Source organism: Schistocerca nitens, chromosome 8 (assembly GCF_023898315.1).
Source record: "Schistocerca nitens isolate TAMUIC-IGC-003100 chromosome 8, iqSchNite1.1, whole genome shotgun sequence".
Taxonomy (NCBI): domain Eukaryota; kingdom Metazoa; phylum Arthropoda; class Insecta; order Orthoptera; family Acrididae; genus Schistocerca; species Schistocerca nitens.
The window spans coordinates 518438867-518459398 of NC_064621.1; the positions used below are offsets into that span (position 1 = coordinate 518438867).

The 20532-nt window shown below is 44.2% G+C and overlaps 1 protein-coding gene across 1 annotated transcript in view; it reads left to right on the top strand.

Moving 5' to 3' along the window:
* The first annotated feature begins 203 nt into the window (after positions 1-203).
* LOC126199272 (uncharacterized) overlaps positions 204-20532 on the top strand; it is a 252436-nt gene continuing 232107 nt past the window's right edge. The window contains exon 1 of the mRNA XM_049936080.1: positions 204-282. The gene's annotated coding sequence lies outside the window, so the exon portion shown is untranslated. The remainder of the gene's footprint in view (positions 283-20532) is intronic.

Below are 20532 nucleotides of genomic sequence, written 5' to 3' on the forward strand. Positions count from 1 at the left end.
TTGTGCTCCGTCTTAAGTGATCGCCTCGTCGACGGCATTTAAAATTCCCTGACATCAGAAACTACGATATTAGACGCTGGACCACCTGTGCAGTCATGTTGCGGCCTGATTGCGTTCCATCGTTGATAACTTGTTTGGACGTCAGCAGTTGTCAGATACCGACGTTATCACAGTTATCACGTCAGATTGACAAGTAACGCGCCTCACCCTGCACTCGTCGACCATCTATCGGGACAGTCAGTGCTTCGGGCGTCTTCCCTGGTGCTGGTGCTTTCTTTCTCCGTAAGTTTCGCAATTTTACACGACGTATTTCATGTTGTTATGTATTGTACGCTACGCAGACTCGCTGCCTTGAGTCTTGCGTGAAAGTTGAGTAAAAAATTTTAGGCTTATTGATGACCAACAAATGACGTCAAACAGTATGGCAGAAACTGTGTCGCGTTCTACAATACTGCGACTTTGTGTGTACATTGATAGTCACCGGGCCAAATATCTCACGAAATAAGCATCCAACGAAAAAAACTACAAAGAACGAAACTCGTCTAGCTTGAAGGGGGAAACCAGATGGCGCTATGGTTGGCCCGCTAGATGGCGCTGTCATAGGTCAAACAGATATTAACTGCGGTTTTTTAAAAATAGGAACCCACATTTTATTATATATTCCTGTAGTACGTAAAGAAATATGAATGTTTTAGTTGGACCACTTTTTTCGCTTTGTGACAGATGGCACTGTAATAGTCAAAAACGTATAAGTACGTGGTATCACGTAACATTCCGCCAGTGCGGACGGTATTTGCTTCGTGATACATTAACCGTGTTAAAATGGACCGTTTACCAACTGCGGAAAAAGTCGATATCGTGTTGATGTATGGCTATTGTGATCAAAATGCCCAACGGGCGTGTGCTATGTATGCTGCTCGGTATCCTGGACGACATCATCCAAGTGTCCGGACCGTTCGCCGGATAGCTATGTTATTTAAGGAAACAGTAAGACGACCTGCAACAAATGATGATGCCCAAGTAGGTGTTTTAGCTGCTGTCGCGGCTAATCCGCACATCAGTAGCAGACAAATTGCGCGAGAGTCGGGATTCTCAAAAACGTCGGTGTTGAGAATGCTACATCAACATCGATTGCACCCGTACCATATTTCTATGCACCAGGAATTGCATGACGACTTTGAACGTCGTGTACAGTTCTGCCACTGGGCACAAGAGAAATTACGGGACGATGACAGATTTTTTGCACGCGTTCTATTTGGCGAGGAGACGTCATTCACCAACAGCGGTAACGTAAACCGGTATAATATGCACTATTGGGCAACGGAAAATCCACGATGGCAGCGACAAGTGGAACAACAGCGACCTTGGCGGGTTAATGTATGGTGCGGCATTATGGGAGGAACGATAATAGGCGCCCATTTTATCGATGGCAATCTAAATGGTGCAATGTATGCTGATTTCCTACGTAATGTTCTACCGATGTTACTACAAGATGTTTCACTGCATGACAGAACAGCGATGTACTTCCAACATGATGGATGTCCGGCACATAGCTCGCGTGCGGTTGAAGCCGGATTGAATAGCATATTTCATGACAGGTGGATTGGTCGTCGAAGCACCATACCATGGCTCGCACGTTCACCGGATCTGACGTCCCCGGATTTCTTTCTGTGGGGAAAGTTGAAGGATATTTGTTATCGTGATCTAACGACAACGCCTTACAACATGCGTCAGCGCATTGTCAATGCATGTGCGAACATTACGGAAAGCGAACGACTCGCAGTTGATATCCGTTTGACCTATGGCAGAGCCATCTAGCCGGCCAACCATAGCGCCATCTGGTTTCCCCCTTCAAGCTAGACAAATTTCGTTCTGTGTAGTTTGACACTTATTTCGTGAGATATTTGGCCCGGTCACGATCAATGGACCACCCTGTATAATCATTCATTGCGTGTTTCTTCACATGAGTTACTCCGTCCGTTTATTCTTCCTCTTATACATGAAATGTAATAGTAGTGCGAATATGAACAACAATCAGCTATGTAAGGGAATGATGACAATGAAAATTAGTGCCGGACTTGGACTGGAACCCGGAGTTCCTGCTTTTTGCCAATGGTCGCCTTAATTCCTTTGGCTACCCGTGCACGACTCACGGCTAGACCCAAACCTCCATATGTCATCGTCCCTGCGTCACAGCCCCTACTCGTACTTAAATTATGTAATCCCTGTATAGGGGAGCACAATTTAATTGAAAGTCGCTACCTGGTATCGGCGGATAAATACGATATTGCAATCCCTGTGTTGTGAAGAAGTAAGATGCGAAGTTTCTTCGGACATGCATGCATGTCCGAAGGTACATTGCATCATTCATCTTAACAACACAGGCACTGCAATACCGTATTCATACCCAGATTTTCATAAATCTACTTATTCATTTTTATAATCTAACTCGTGCCATGACAAAGACTTCGTTGAAATATGACATCGTCACGATGAAAGTAGAGCAACCCAAATGATCGTCAGTGGGTATTAATCTGCCAGTATCTGATCGCAATTTTTTTAAACATCTTATTAGCCAGCCGGAGTGGCCGAGCGGTTCTAGGCGCTTCAGTCTGGAACCGCGCGACCGCTACGGTCGCAGGTTCGAATCCTGCCTCGGGCATAGATGTGTGTCATGTTCTTAAGTTAGTTAGGTTTAAGTAGTTCTAAGTTCTTGGGGACTGATGACCTCAGAAGTTAAGTCCCATAGTGCTCAGAGCCATTTGAACCATTTTGAATGTCTTATTTGAAACCAATTTTAGGTAGTAATAAACACATTGATTTCAGTCTGTATTAACAGAATGCTACAAAAATCTCTTCAGAAATTTTATAATTTTTTTATACTAAAATTCACACAGACTGATCTGAAGATGTTGATTACTTATAGTAATTGATTGTCAGATAAAGTGTAAAGTGGTGTTACCTTCGACGTTTGCTATAGCTACTAGCAAATCGAAAGGATTTTTGGAAATTTGTGGTAAGTTCTAAGAGACCAAACTGCTGAGGTCATCGGTCCCTAGGCTTACACACTACTAAATCTAACTTAAACTAACTTACGCTAAGGACAACACACACACACACACACACACACACACACACACACACACACACACAAACACCCATGCCCAAAGGAGGACTCGAAAGGATTTTATTACCTTTCGTGATGTACAATAATATTCAGCTTATTAAGCACATGACTGCGGACCATCCCATCCGCTGACCCTAGGTAAAAGACAATCATAAAATTCTTTTATGTACTTTGTCGCTGTAGCAGATGATACTCGCACAAATTGGTATTATGCAGTATCTTTGAATAGTGAGTTATGTTTATTTATTAATAATATGCCGTATTGGAAGACTAAACGTCTGCCAGTAATAATGGAATAGCAAGTTATACCGGTTTCATTGCTTAAAAAACTGGTCAGTTGACCGTCAGTGCCCAATTCATTTTCCGGGAAAGGTGATACCCCATTTCACCATGCTTAAGGAGAGGTTCTATTTGTCGAACGTTTTAGATCGTTGGGAGATGATGATCCGTCGAGAAGAGAAAGCAAATAGCTGAAGTGCCCTGAGATGATGTTTGGTGAGATGAGTACAACTCCGGCATCCTCAAGCATTGCTAGTCTAATACGAGATCTCTAGAATGAAATTTTCACTCTACAGCAGAGTGTGCGCTGATATGAAACTTCCTGGGAGATTAAAACTGTGTGCCGAACCGAGACTCGAACTCAGGACCTTTGCCTTTCGCGGGCAAGTGCTCTACCAACTGAGCTACCCAAGCACGACTCACGCCCCGTCCCCACATAATACGAGATCTGTTCAAAAAATTCCGTAACGTAGTTCACAAAATTTTTCTGCGTATACCTTTTACTTATTGTGCATGATCTTCTTCGAAATACTCTCGCCGGCCGCGGTGGTCTAGCGGTTCTAGGCGCTCAGTCCGGAACCGCGCGACTGCTACGGTCGCAGGTTCGAATCCTACCTCGGGCATGGATGTGTGTGATGTCCTTAGGTTGGTTAGGTTTAAGTAGTTCTAAGTTCTAGGGGACTGATGACCCCGGATGTTAAGTCCCATAGTGCTCAGAGCCATTTTTGAAATACTCTCCTCCACACAACCTATCGCCGCTTCCACTTCCGGAAGCAGTCTTGGTGGGACTCATACTGGATCACGCGACGCGCTGTCTGCGAGTTTCCTTTTAACTCGTTTATCGTTGCAAATATTTGTCCTTTCAACAGGGTTTTCACCTTTGGAAGTAAAGAGAAGTCCGCAGGGGTCAGGTCTGGAGATTACAGAGGATGAGGCAGCACAGTGATTTATTTATTTTTTTGTACAATAGTCACGCATCAACAGGGATGAATGTGTGGGTGCGTTAACGTGATGCAAGAGCCACATTTCAGCCGTTTCCTTCTTACACTTTCTCGCACGTGTCGCAGCACATCCCGACAGTACCATCGATTAAGAGTTTGTCCCTATGACACGAATTCGTGATGAACTAATCCTTCAAAGTCAAAGAAAAGTATTATCAGGGCTTTGACGTTTGACCTGACCTGACGAGCTTATTTTGGTCTTTCCCCGCCCCATTGTGAAGATTGAATCTTGGGCTCAACATCATAACCGTAGTCCTACGTCTCGTCATCAGTTATGATTGTCTTAAGGAACATCTCGTTCTCATTTGTGTCATCCAAAAGCTTTTCACAGATTGCGAAGCGAATGTCTTTCTGGTCTCACTCATGAGCCGTGGACGGACTTGGCGGCAACACAACGCATTCCAAGATTCTTTGTCAGGATTTCATGACGTGATCCAACCGAAATGTTACATTCTTCTGCAATTTCTCGGACAGACATTCCTCGATTAGCGCACACAATTTCGTTGACAGTCCTGACATGAGTGGAGTCGGTAGACGAAAGGCTTAAGCTTTAACTTACGTCCGGCCATTTTTAAACCGTGTGAACCATTCGTAACATCGAGTACGGCTTAGCCACTCATCATCGTAGGCTTTGTGCATTATTTGGTGTGTCTCTGTAAAGGTTTCCTTGAGTTTCACGCAAAATTTAATTCAAACGCGTTGTTCCTCTAACTCTGCCATATCAAAATTCGCAAACTGTGCGACACAACATTCTACTCAAAACAGCACTGAACAATAACTATAGTCTGGGAGACGAGTCTTTGGTATTGACAGCTCGGTAGCGTCTTTCCGTTGCCTAGCGACCGCAGGCAGGCAGCCAATGACGGCCTGACTTTGAGCGGGTAGGAAGGGCCACGTTGCCGCTCTGAAACCCGGTCGCGCGCGCTTATGAAACTTAACGTGTCTCGCGTGCAGGCGGTGCGGTCGTTCGTCGTTTGTCTGAAGTTGAATTCGCAGTTTATTTCGTTTTTGTTGTTTTTAGTGTTTCTTTGTTTATTTTTCGTTGTAAACAATGTCTAGTGCGGCGGGTAGTACCAGCCCAACACAAGAAGTGAAACGGAGGAAGAAAAGTGTGCTACACACCCAGGCCCGTGAATTCGTGTGCTCTGTGAGGGATTACTTTTAGAAAGAAAAGGACAAAGGTGGCCCTTAATTCCTGTTGTTCAGGTTGTGAAGAGAACTGCAGCAGCATTGAAGATAAGTAAGAACACTGTTGTAAAGATAGGGAAAGAACAGTATAGTGTAGATTGTGACGACAGTGGCACAACAAAGCTGCACACACCAGGAAAGAAGCGACCGAGAAATAAGCAGGTGACAGACAGCTTTCGACGATTTTCAGAAAGACGCTATTCGTCGTCATATATACAGCTATTATAAGAGAAGGGAACATCCCACTCTATCTAAATTACTGGTGTCGCTTCAGAAAGACGATCTTTTTAAAGGTAGCAAATTTTCATTGCGTACAGTGTTGAAAGACATAGGCTTCAGCTATTCACTGTTTAACGGACGCAAAATATTAATGGAAAGGACAGATGTAGTTGCATGGCGGTGCAGATTCCTGCGCAGGATCATGGGTGTGGAATTCGAAAGTATAGTGTGGTTAGATGAAACTTAGGCCAATGCCAGCCATTCTTTACGCAGATGCTGGAATGATGGAACGCCCGAGGGGACAATGGCAGTGCCTGTTGGCAAAGGAGGGCTTCTTATTGTCTTACATGCAGGAACATCGAAAGGTTTTGTGCCAAACTGCTTGAAAATGTTTCGGTCAAAAAAGACGGGAGATTACCATGAAGAAATGAACAGTGTAGTATTTCAAGAATGGTTCGAGACATCGCTTATGACGAATCTGACAAGTCCATCAGTGATTGTTATGGACAATGCGCCTTATCATTCCGTTGTTCACGATAAGGCACCAACCTTGGCAACAAAAAAAGACGATATCATTCAGTGGTTGAAACGGCGAAAAGTAGATTTCAGAGAAGATTTAAGGAAGGCGGAACTGCTCGAAACTGTGGCACAAAAGAAACCCCAATTTCCAACATATGTAATTGACGAGATTGCTAAAAGGCACGGGCATGAAATCGTTCGGCTTCCTCCATGCCACTGTCACTTCAATGCAATTGAAGGAGTGTGGGCGCAGATAAAAAATTACATTGCTGCAAACAATAAAAAATTCACGATCTCTGAAGTGGAAACTCTCCTTCCAGCAGCTATCAATAAAGTGACAAGCGAGACGTGGGCTAAAATTGTAAACAGCACTGCAAGTGCCACCAGAGAGGCGGTCAAAACCGAAGGGGTTGTGGAAGAATGCATCGAAAATTTAATTATACATCTGGGAGAGAGCAGTGATAGTTCGAGTAGTGCTGAGGAAGACAATGTCAAATCAGATTCGGACAGTGATGTAGTGGTGTTTTTCCATTACAGTAACTACAACGTATTCAGGAATGTAAGGAGGGAGTTTGCTATCGATCTACAACCAGATCATCATATTGTGAGTACTTTCTTCAGATTATAACTCTTAATACACTGACCAATTATTCTGTAGCTTGTAGTAGAACAAATTAATAATGCTAATACTTAACAATGGAAACCAAAACTGCTAATGTTCAACAACTTGCGAAAATAGTTTTCATTTCAGTTGTGAAGTTTAACAAATAACTTTATTATGTTTCAGCATCTTAGATACTTGTACGAAATAGCTCTTATCAGTTTTCGAGTTAATATATTTCAAGCATCAACTTTAAATAAATTCACGCGTACCAATACGACTTGTATTTTGTCTCGCTTTTATTTCTGCTGCTAGAGGATGCGTGTAGCAGACAGGGTGCCGCGTGCTGTGAGCCACGTTCGGCAACAGCGCCGTCTGCCCGCCGGAACTGTCAGTACCAATCACTCGTCTCACGGACTTTTATAAAGCCTAATTTACACGACGACATTGGGTTGCGCCACTCGTTGCGTGGAATGAGTTGCACCCAAGTGGTTTCATATATGACTGTAGACACGGCGACACCAGTATACACTTCAGTTTCATCGTTTTGTGGGTCCCTGAGTCGTGTCTGAAATGAAAGTTTTGGCAGCTACACGTCGCACGGATTGTGATGTAGTTGAATCTTGTTGCATGAAATCGCTGCATAAGAAAAAAAAATGAGAAACATGTTTTGATTCGTGACTGGATGAAGAAAAGATGTCAGCTCGGTTGCTCAGCATCCTTGCTGAAATAATTTATAACGGGAGATCCAAGAAATTCTTCTAATTATCTTAGAATGTCACCAGAACTGTTCACGTTTCTTCTAAATCGAGTTAATTATGCGATAAGGAATAACAGTACTGTAATGCATGAAGCACTGTCGCCAGCACTGAACTTACACATATTGCGTGGATTACAATCGAGAACACTCGGCATGCTATAAGATACGGTTTTAGTTGGTGATGACGCTATTTCATTAACACCAATAATTACTGACATTAACAGTAATAATTATTATCATTAGCAACAATAATTATTCGAGCAGGCCGCATTAAGAATAGAATGGTTTGCAAACTACTCTCTTGAAGATAGATCTGTACAGTGAAAATATTTCAAAATTCTAACATATGTGAATGGGGAGCACTGCAGCGACGTTTTAAATAGATGAATATTGAATAAAGAATGCAGCTTCTTGAATTTGTATAGCCTTCCCTCCTGTCAAATGGTTCTGAGCACTATGGGACTTAACATCTGTGGTCATCAGTCCCCTAGAACTTAGAACTACCTAAACCTAACTAACCTAAGGACATCACACACATCCATGCCCGAGGCAGGATTCGAACCTGCGACCGTAGCAGTCGCGCGGTTCCGGACTGCGCGCCTAGAACCCCCTCCTGTCAATAATATTCCTTAACAAGGAGTTGGCCAACTCGAACAATGGGATTTTAGTCTTGTAGACGAGAGCATTCCACAGTAGAATTACACTTGCTTGTGCTTTTCTTAATACAGTTGTATATGTGCTCATAACTCAATAAATTTTGCCCTGCAACTCAGATATTGTCAAACCATCTATGTTATGATCGCATCACTGAAATCCCACAAACACCTATGCAAAGCATAGATATCCAAAAAGCGAACATTATTCTCCACTCCCCACTTCATATTGCAGTTTGTCTACACTCTACGAACACACATAACCTCAAAACTCATGCAACTAGTGTCGCCAAAGTTGGAACACGCCGAAAGTGTTTAGTTTCTCCAACGACTTGCGCAAACACGCGGCGAGCATGCGCAGTGGCCAGTAGGGCAGTTGCCTGCAAACTGGTGTCGTCGTCTGAACTAGGCTTAATAGACATACAACAATGAAACTTCCAGTAGTTACACATTAAACACAGGCGTGTGCAGGGATGCCAACCGCATTTCGCTCGAACACACCATTGGCTCGAAATTACGAATGTTTCCGAATTTTTTGAACAGACCTCGTTCATGTGCTCCGGGGGATGTAACGAGCATCTATGACAGTAGAAGTGATATGCCGGTCCTCCGAGCAGTGGTAAGTAGTGTCTGTGATGGTCCCGCAATAGCTTCACTTATTTCAAAACAAACAAGATCAGGCAGCACGACACTCACTAGATAATCGCTGCTACGAAACTTCATACGACACACAATATTAATATCGCTGAATGTAAGATTGGCAGTGGCCGTATGGTTGGTTGGTTGATTTGGGGATGGGGACCAAACAGCGAGGTCATCGGTCCCCTCGGATTAGGGAAGGCTGAGGAAGGAAGCCGGCCGTGCCCTATCAAAGGAACTGTCCCGGCATTTGCCTGAAGAGATTTAGGGAAATCACGGAAAACCTAAATCAGTATGGCCGGACGCTGGTTTGAACCATCGTCCTCACGAATGAGTGGCTTGAGGTCCAAAGTCTTCCCTTCTACCGATTCAGGGATAAGAGGCCAAGTAATCCAGAAAAGTTCTACATTGCGGAAGACGACAATAGGCTTTATGTATATACTGTCAAGAGCACACGTTCGCCAGAAGTGTCCAAATTGGGCCAGCTCATAATTCGTCCTTGGAGTGTAACAGTGTGACCAACAAAATACCACCAAAGAGTTCCCTGTGCATGTAATTAGAGAAAGAGGCAGTTCGAGAGCTTGCCGAATATAATATGTCCACCATGTAGTTGGAAGAAAGGTGAAGCATGATGCATAGGGTTAATTGTACTACTAATTCACTATCCCGGAATACGGTACAAGCTAACGACTGGCAGCGGCAAAAAAAAAAAAAAATTTGATTTTCTATACCCAGCGTAATTGTCGACCGTATTTAAAAATTTAAAATGGCTTCATAATCTACTCATTAAGGCGTGTAAACTTATGTTAAAGGTTTAACACAACAAGACAACTATAACAATTAGAAACTGTGGGTTTGTCTTGAGGCACCGTAACTGACGGCGCTCACATAGCCCCGCTATATTCATGTAGTATTTCAGAATGAGAGCGCTTTTTTGTGACTTCCAATAAAGTTTGCACATACGCTACTGGCCATTAAAATTGTTACACCACGAAGATGACGTGCTACAGACGAGAAATTTAACCGACAGGGAGAAGATGCTGTGACATGCAAATGATTAGCTTTTCACAGCATTCACACAAGGTTGGCGCCGGTGGCGACACCTACAACGTGCTGACATGAGGAAAGTTTCCAACCGATATCTTATACACAAACAGCAGTTGACCGGCGTTGCCTGGTGAAACGTTGTTGTGATGCCTCGTGTAAGGAGGAGAAATACGTACCATCACGTTTCAGACTTTGATAAAGGTCGGATTGTAGCCTATCGCGATTGCGGTTTATCGTATCGCGACATTGCTGCTCGCGTTGGTCGAGATCCAATGACTGTTAGCAGAATATGGAATCGGTGGGTTCAGGAGGGTAATACGGAACGCCGTGCTGGATCCCAACGGCCTCGTATCACTAGCAGTCGAGATGAAAGGCATCTTATCCACATGGCTATAACGGATGGTGCAGCCACCTCTCGATCCCTGAGTCAACAGATGGGGACGTTTGCAAGACAGCAACCTACTGCACGAACAGTTCGACGACGTTTGCAGCAGCGTGGACTATCAGCTCGAAGACCATGGCTGCGGTTACCCTTGACGCTGCATCACAGACAGGAGCGCCTGCGATGGTGTACTCAACGACGAACCTGGGTGCACGAATGGCAAAACGTCATTTTTTCGGATGAATCCAGGTTCTGTTTACAGCATCATGATGGTCACATCCGTGTTTGGCGACATCGCGGTGAACATACATTAGAAGCGTGTATTCGTCATCGCCATACTGGCGTATCACCCGGAGTGGTGGTATGGGGTGCCATTGGTTACACGTCTCGGTCATCTCTTGTTCTCATTGACGGCACTTTGAACAGTGGACGTTACATTTCAGATGTGTTACGACCCGTGGCTCTACCCTTCATTCGATCCCTGCGAAACGCTACATTTCAGCAGGATAATGCACGACCGCATGTTGCATGTCCTGTACGGGCCTTTCTGGATACAGGAAATGTTCGACTGCTGCCCTGGCCAGCACATTCTCCAGATTTCTAACCAACTGAAAACGTCTGGTCAGTGGTGGCCGAGGAACTGGCTCGTCACAATACGCCAGTCACTACTCTTGATGAACTGTGGTATCGTGTTGAAGCTGCATGGGCAGCTGTACCTGTACACGCCATCCAAGCTCTGTTTGACTCAATGCCCAGGCGTATCAAGACCGTTATTACGGCCAGAGGTGGTTGTTCTGAGTACTGTTTTCTCAGGATCTATGCATCCAAATTGCGTGAAAATGTAATCACGTGTCAGTTCCAGTATAATATATTTGTCCAATGAATACCCGTTTATCATCTGCATTTCTTTTTGGTGTAGCAATATTAATGGCCAGTTGTGTAGTTTCAAACCTTTAAGAAATTGTTTGTCGCTGATACTCCCCACAAAATGATGTAAGGAAAAAACGTTTACCGCTCACTGCATTCCCACTGTTCATGCATTCAGACTTCATCATCAGGCATGACGTTTGAATTTATTACTTCTTTACTATCGACTATTCGCAACGCAGTTTGCGACAGGATACATGCACACTGCATGTACCTGCAAAATTATTTCATTCAAATGGTTCAAATGGCTCTGAGCACTATGGGACTTAACATCTGAGGTCATCAGTCCCCTAGACCTCGAACTACTTAAACCTAACTACAGACACCACACACAACCGTGCTCTAGGCAGGATTCGAACCTGCGACTGTAGCAGAGCGCGGTTCCGGACTGAAGCGCCTAGAAGCACTCGGTCACAGGGGCCGGCAATTATTTCATTGGACGACACATAGTTCAGGAGGTATGGTGTCATAAATATGGAGATGCGTGAAAAAGTAACTTCTGCTTAAAATGGAGCGCAAATTACCCAGACTAGGTTCGCCCAGTATTTCATAATGACAGCACTTGGCGACTTACAACAAACTTTGAACATAATTTCAAACTTTTTCTCGCGTACATGCTTGAAGTCAAATATTTAACACATTAACCAGTTTGTAAATTAATCAGACGTTTTAAGCTGTTTCATACATGGGAGTTCGATTCTTTAAAAGAACCGTGGGTTTGCTGGTATTATTCTAATAAGCTAGCGCCGGTACTCGCAGCGTGGTATCGACAATATTTGCGTCGGGGTGATGCATTCTTGCTGGCGGTTACGGGTTTGTAGACTGTTACTCGCTTGTTGATAGCGTCTGACTCGAGGCAGATATAGGTTGGACGAAATGATAATTATGTTCTGACGTCACTAGCGACACATTATCTCTACGTCTCAACTTAGTTCAGTGTTCACCGAGCAAGCTGACGAAGTTAAGATGTAGCACACTTATTGTGGTAGAGAGAGAAACAAATGAATCGCAAATAGCATTGTAGTTAAACATTAAAAAAGTTTAAGAACATACGGACCAGAACAGTACACTAGCGAGTACTGGCACAGACTACTGTGATTTTGGTTGGTTGCTGGGGCGCTCAACTGCGCGGTCATCAGCGCCCGTATAAAGTCCTAATCTTGACACAGTCCAATTACAGCCACTTTGACAAATGATAATGATGATGAAATGATGAGAACAACACAAACACCCAATTCCCAGGCAGTGAAAATCCCCAACTTGGCCGGGAATCGAATACGGGACCCCGTGATCCAGAGGCAGTGACGCTAGCCACTGGACCACGAGCTGTGAACACAGACTATGGTGTTATGTGGACAAAATAACTGTTGAATGTGATGAACAGGCTAAAAGGGTAGGGTAGTGGGGGAGGAAGTGGTTCAAATGGATTTGAGCACTATGGGACTTAACATCTGAGGTCATGAGTCCCCTAGAACTTAGAACTACTTAAACCTGCCCGAGGCAGGATCCGAACCTGCGACTGTAGCGGTGTGGGGGAGGAGGGAGAGGGAGAGGAGGATGGAGTAAATGGGATTGTTGTAAACTATATAACTGTCTTCCATCCACTTTCAGTTGACTCCTTCCTCCCCTCTGACTCCCCCCCCCCTTTTTTTTGGTCAAATGTTTAAGTGGAGCGGAAACAAGACTCCATATAAACGGGTTTTTGTTCGATTTTTCACAGCCAAACGAAGAGTGGGAAATGGACAAACGGGGGTCAGATTGACCAGTGTGAGGTATAATTTTGCAAAAAAGGGTTTATTTACTTGAAAATAATCAGTGTAATCAAGAACAAAAATTAGTGATCTGAAGGAAAATTTTTGTCCCAGTTTTTACAATGAGGCAAACGGACTAACGAGATATCAAACTAACTAGCCTGAGTTCTAGTCCTGTAAAAAATATTTGGCTTCCTTAAAATAATCGCAGTAATTCGTAAAAACTTAATTAGTGATTTTAAGGAAAATTATACAGTGAAGTTTTGTCCAAATCTTCATAGCCAAACGAAGAGTGGGAAATGGACAAATGGGGCATCAAATTGACCAGCGTAAGGCCTAGTTTTGCTAAAAAAACATGTTTAATTGCTTGAAAGTAATCAAAGTAATTAAGAAAAACTTAGTGATTTGAGAGAAAATCAAAATATTTCAGGAACGGCTGTTGCTAGCTATGTAAATGAAGTGTCAAAAAGTTCATCTCTTCAATATCTAGCTATAAGACGCTAGGAAAACGAATGAAGTGTCAATAGAATCATGTTTCTCAACAAAAAGAAAATTAAAAAAATAATTGAAAAAATATTAGTCAAATTATTTGTCTAAAAGTCAGAAATATAAAAGATTAGAGAAACATTTGACATGCCTTTAATGATGCTCGAAAATATATACAGCAAATGAGGTGTGTCAAACGTTTCTATAATCTGTTTTACTGCTTACGTTTATACAAACTGTATGATTTTCGAATTTTTTTATCCCCTGTTGAGGACATTCAGCAGTTTATTTTGTCCACATAACACCGCAGTCTGTGTCAGTAATCGCTAGAGTACTATTCTGGTGTGTAAATTCTTATAGTTTTTATCTTTGTGTTTAACGTAATGAAAGGTTTATTTGTTCATAACTTCTCTGTGCATTTAATTGTGCTTGATTTTTCGTATAGATATATAGTCGTAAAAGGTTACAGATCTTTGGAAGAACAATTATTATACAGCTATAAACTCTCACTGATGTTGTTTGGGCTATCTGTTTAGACTTAAGTTGCCTGATGACGGCTTAGAGAGCCGAAAGCCGGTTCGCAACGAACTATCCAATAAATATTATTGTGGAACATCAGTCCTGCGTATTTCAATGTTCAATATGTCTATGTTCTTTCTTGTACCGGCGGTATCTTTATAAATACACAGTTACGCAAAACTTAAGGACGAAAGTGAGTTTCGCATGGTATGTCATTGCCAAGTAACCTAGCTCGATGAAACTTGGACCATACATAGAAAGAACAATTGCAGTACAGAAAGTAGCTGAAAGAAATGCACAGTGAGAATAACAGAAATGACACTTTCATTCGAAGACATTAATCACACTGAAGTAACCTTGATTTATGATGGTATTCTGGACATGACGAAAGGTGGGACATGATTCTTAATTGGGTGTGTGATCATCACAGACGGCAACGCAAGCTGTGCCACGTGTTCCTAAGCTGGCCACAAGGTTGTTAAGGGGTTCAATTCCTCCAGCAGTGCAAATGACAGTTGCTAGATGGTTGTCAGTGCATGCAGACATGCCGCAATAAGCGTCCTCAACGAGTCCACACGTGCTTGATGGGATTGAAGTCTGGGGGAATGGCCAGGCCAGGCTTCCGCCGAATATCCTGTCGTTCCAAGCTGCATTGTTCGATGCGGTCGCGCATTTACTTCCGTAGAAATGAAGTCAGGACCGAATGTACTGAAAAGACGCACATTGAGGAGGAGTACAGCTTCACAATATCGTTGGCTGGTGCATGTGTGCCGTGTTCAAAGATTTGTAGGTCAGTACACCCATCCAACGTTACACCTCCCCACATTATAACACCTGGACCACCAGAACGATCATGTTCGACAACGTTCCTGGCTGCATTATGTGTTCCCGTCTCTCGCCGTATTATTGTTTGTCTAGAATTACTACTCAGACTGAATCGGTGCCTCCGATGTGCGGATGTCAGCAGAACACAAAGTACTGGTCGTCGGGCAAAGAGACCACCCCCTGTGCCGTAGCGGAGAGTGAGATTGTGTGCATTGCAGTCCTGTTGCAGTTGCATCCATTGTTTGACTTGGGTCGCTTTTTACCTGTTGCACAATGAAACGATCATTTGCAGGTGTAGTTGACAGTGGTCGACCACTACCTCTGCTTTGGGCAGCAGTGCCTGTGGTTCGGAATGCTGCTCATGCTCATGAAACAATGTTGCGAGTAATACCAAATCTCGCGTTACACTCGTCACACTTTGTACTTCTTCCAGTTCCCTGATGGTCCTTTCCCGTGCACAGTCACGAGATGCACCCGGGCCTTGCCACAATGAAAAATACCACCACAATGCACCGTATGTGCTAGCTGATTGACATACAACGGTTCCTTCAACTGCCCCGTGTTTAGTGGCTATCCCAATTTGGCGCTATAGTCACGCTGACCTCACGCCATCTAACGTCCAAGTTTCTGTGCACGACTGGGAGACCTGTGGCAACATGCTCTCGCACTTTCAATCATTTCCAAGGAGGAGTTAATATGCTATGTTACTTTATCTATCTCTTCCTTAAGTTTTCAGAGCGGTGTATTTGTACTTTTACAATTATTTATTTCCAAATTTTTAGCCAAATTTTGGGGACTAATGAAGAGTGGAAAGTCTCAAAAGTATCAAGGAATTCTAATTTTTAGTTACTTGCCTGGGGGCTAGACAAAGGGGATGGACCAGCTGCTGAAAACTATCCAATCAGTTAAGGGGCTCCGGAACGCCCTATACTTGCAATGTTAAAATAACGCTTATAAATTACATCTTTCCTCACAAAGTATTTGAGGTTGGAAGTTGAACTTTTTACAGATTATTTATTGGAATATGGGCTACAACTTAACACAGGGATTTTACAAAATTTTAGTTCAGTTATTAAGGATGATTTTTTTTCAATTGTAATGAAAATTCACAACATTTTTTTGCAATTTTTTATTTATATATTCAAAAATATACAGTTTTTTGGAAAAAGGCTGTGTTAAATTATGCAGAAGGTACTGTGTAACATTTACTGAAAGTTTGAAACAAATATGTTTGGAAGATCCTTAGAAAACATGAAATTAGTATGAGAAAATAAAAGTTTTGGGAATCGAGCGACAAAAATTGGATTAACTTTTTAGTGCATTCCAGGTCCATAGGATGGATTATCTTCATCCTCAGCAAACTCCTCTTCCAGCTTCCTCCTGTTCCTCCTCCTGTTTACTCTTGCTTGTGTTTCTAGACTCTTTACAGCCCTGTCTGCAGCCCGAAGGCGTTCCTTGTCTAAAGCAAGCATCGCTCGTACCATGTTAGAACCTATCTTCATTCCCATATTTCTAAATAACTTGCACCTTACAATGTTGCCATCATTGAAAGTCGCAACAGCATCATACACACCAAAGTGTAGTGTTTCTATTCCAACAAATACAGTCTTGGGGATTCTCGACCATATAACACTATTTACACTTTCATTGGGGTTTTGAGTTTTTTCATGAATACACTTTTTCAACAGTTCAGGTGCTGCTAAGTCTCTGAAAATAGGTTTTATCACCTCCATTATTGCATGAGGCAGACTATGCTTATGAGTGTACACTTCACCAGTTAGCAATCCTTTGTTATATTTACACCAACTGTCTTCTTCTTTGGGACACAAGCTATGTTGGGGATTTTCATCGTCTTTATTGTTTACAGTAATAACACATACCTTTGGCTTTCCAACATTTCTCCTTTTCTTAAAAGCCTTCAGAGGATTTCTAATAACTTTACTTTTACTCATTATTATACTTCAACAAAACAGAGACTCAAGAAACAGAATTAATTACGAATATTTTCGAGATAACGACAGTGTAAATAAACATGAAACAATCGACAATCACACCAGCCATATATATTGAACCATCACAGGTTAGCCACAACACATACTTTATCTCACATCACTAAAATGTACCTGATGAACACGGACGTTAATAATAACACCATTTGACAGCAGTTTAACAGCGGCACAGTGGGTCACGCCCATGTAGAACACATTTAAAAAAAAATTAAAAATAGTTGTAGTCTTCGGAATTGAATAAATTATATACCTATTAAAAGGTAATAGTCTGCAGATCCAGAAAACGCAAAAAAGTAAAAATTGAACTTTTCATGATTTTGAGCCTTTCCGGAACCCCTTAAAGCAGACCATTCACATTCCGACCGCAAGTACTTGCTCCCAACGACTCGGCTGACAAGATCGTGAGTCCAAAGAAGTTGAGTAAGGCAAGACAAAGAGCGAATGACCTTCCACTAAGGATAAAAGTAACAAAAATACTGACCTTCCCCAAACGTTGGTGGAAATGACCGAGATAAACAGCATTCTTGCTGTTGTGTCGATTCCCTAAGGTCTCGACACAATGAGTGGCTAGGTGCACGCGAAACTAACGCAGACGGGCGTAAATTCTGAAACAGGAGACTGGATGAAAACTATAAAGAAAAGAAGAGAGATTTTCATCTACTTAACTTTTAATGATGTTCTTCTTGTTGAAATACATCTCTTGCATAGTAGTAAGCAATTAGCAATGATACACATGGCGCCTTGCTAGGTAGTAGCGATGGACTAGCTGAAGGCTATTTAATCTGTCTCTCGGCAAATGAGAGGAATACTTGGTAGGTCTAGTCGCAAGCTATGTCGTCCGTACAACTGGGGCGAGGTCATGTCCGTGTCTTGTGACCTGCCCTGTGGTGGCGCTACGTTTGCGAATACACAGTGGCGACACGCGGGTCCGACATGTACTACAGGACCGCGGCCGATTTAAGTTACCACCTAGCAAGTGTGGTGTCTAGCGGTGACACCACATTCCTCCCCCGCAAATCGGCGAACGGTCGTGAGATAAGGCTTCCGCCCGCCGTGGGGAGGACCCCATGTTGACGTATGCGATGAGGTGGGGAGCCTAACAACAGGCGAGGCTGTGCCACCCGCACCCGGCCATTCGGTCCGAGGGGAGCTAGGAAACGCCTGCAAACCTAGTCCAGGGTGCACGTCAACATGAGGTGTTTGCGCACGGAATGATATAGAAGGGTCGACCTCCATGTGGTCGGAGCACCCGACGGGCGAAGACGACATCTGGTCCGGAGCGGGCAAGAGGTCCATGGCGGAGGACGGCTGGTCACGGGAAGCAAGCGGCGGCGCGTGACCCAGGGAGGCGCGAGGCGGCTGCAGCGAAGCGTCCGCTGCTGGCGGCGCCGGCGGCGGCTGCGGCGGCGCGACGCCATGAGGCAAAATGGAAGGCATCGTCGGTAACACCTGGGGATGAGGCGAGCCAGTAGATGGGTCCCCAAGGCGCTGACCGGACGGCTCCGTCGCTGAAAGCAGACGGGGAGCGGCAGAACCCAGGCGACGACAGAGGCGCAGCTGATTGAGATGCCGACGCACCTCACCAGAGGCCCCCAAAACCAAATACATCGCGCGGCCGAGGCAGCGAAGAATGCGCCCTGCGAGCCAACGCTGTGAACCGCGATAGTTGCGATAATAGACAACGTCGCCAGGAGCAAAAGCAGGAGACTGCCGCTGCACAGGAACCTGATGTGGCGGATGCAGCAAAGACATCAGAGTTCGATGAGGACGACCATGGAGCAACTCAGCCGGCGAGCGACCATCGCGGGGCTGAGAGCGATATGAGGACAAAAAGAGCAACAACGCGTCCTCCCGAGAATGCGACTCTTTCAACTTCAACATCTGCGACTTGAAAGTCCGGACCAATCGTTCCGCGGCACCGTTTGACTGAGGCGAAAACGGCGCGGATGTCAGATGTTGAATACCATTGGCCTTGCAGAACGACTGAAATTCTGCGGACATGAATTGTGGGCCATTGTCGGAAACAATAGTCTGCGGAAGACCTTCAATGCAAAAGATAGCAGACAAGGCTTGGATTGTGGCAGAAGACGTCGTGGAAGACATCCGGACAACAAAAGGAAAATTACTGAAAGCATCGACCACAACCAACCATCGAGCATTCCAGAATGGACCAGCAAAATCGATGTGCAATCGTTGCCAAGGGGAAGTGGCTTTCGGCCAAGCAAAGAATTTCCGCGGCGGTGCGGATTGTTGTTCGGCACACGCCACGCAAGAGGAGCACATATTCGCAATCGCAGCATCGATTCCGAACCAAGTACAGTGCTGTCGAGCAAGTTGTTTCGTTCGCACTATACCCCAATGTCCTTGGTGAAGAAGCTTTAAGACAGAGGACTGTAACGAACGTGGGACCACGACTCGGGATTGATCATTATCGGAACGCAACAACAAAACACCACGTCGTACAAAAAGTCTCTCCTTGTGAGCAAAAAAACGGCGAACCAAAGGATCCTCGATCCGTGACTTTGACAAGGGCCATTGCGTAGCAACAAAACGCAAAACGGGAGCAAGGACAGGGTCAGCAGCTGTGGCTGTAGCTACACGACGAAAATCAATCGGAAACGATGCGACCACGTCATCGGCTTCCGAATCAATGAACATGCAAGCAAGTTCGGAAGAATCGAATGCTTTATCCTCAGCAACAGGCAAACGGGACAACGCATCAGCGTTGCCGTGCTTAGCAGTGGACCGATACAAGATATCGTAGCGGTACTGCGAGAGAAAAAGAGACCCGGGAATGAATTTCTGCGCTGTACGTGGAGGTACAGGCTTGTTCGGATGAAAAAGTGATGTCAAAGGTTTGTGGTCCGTGATGATTGTAAAGTGACGACCATACAAGAAATCGTGAAACTTTGTTACACCAAACACTAGAGCTAAAGCTTCTTTCTCTATTTGTGAATAATTGCTTTGCGCAGATGAGAGCAATTTGGACGCAAAGGCAATAGGGCGATCATGCGAGCCATCCTTGTGCGCAAGCGCAGCACCGATCCCGAAATCCGATGCATCTACCATCAACAAAAGGGGTTTTCGGGGATCGAATGGCGTAAGGCAAGTATTTGAAAGTAACGCCGATTTCAACTGGCGAAAGGCGCGTTCGCATTCCGTCGTCCAGACGAACGGAACACCTCTACGGCGTAAGCGATGAAGCGGAGCTGAAATGGAAGAAGCATTGCGCACAAATCGGTGATAATAATTTACCTTACCCAGCACACTCTGTAGCTGTTTTAAGTTCTGCGGTGACGGCAAGTCCTGAATGGCACGAAGGTGCTCTGGACTCGGATGTATTCCTTGGGCATTTATGACATGCCCCAGGTACGGTAAGTCACGAGCAAAAAACACACATTTGTCCTTCCTCAAGCGAAGACCATTTTGTCGCAATACCTGAAATAATGTTCGGAGATTTTGCAAATGTTCTGCTTCTGTCTTTCCTGAGATTACAATATCGTCCAGATAGTTCGCAGCCGTAGGGACCGACGCACAAATAGTTTGTAAATATTGCTGAAATAAAGCAGGGGCGGATGCACACCCGAATGGCAGTCTTTT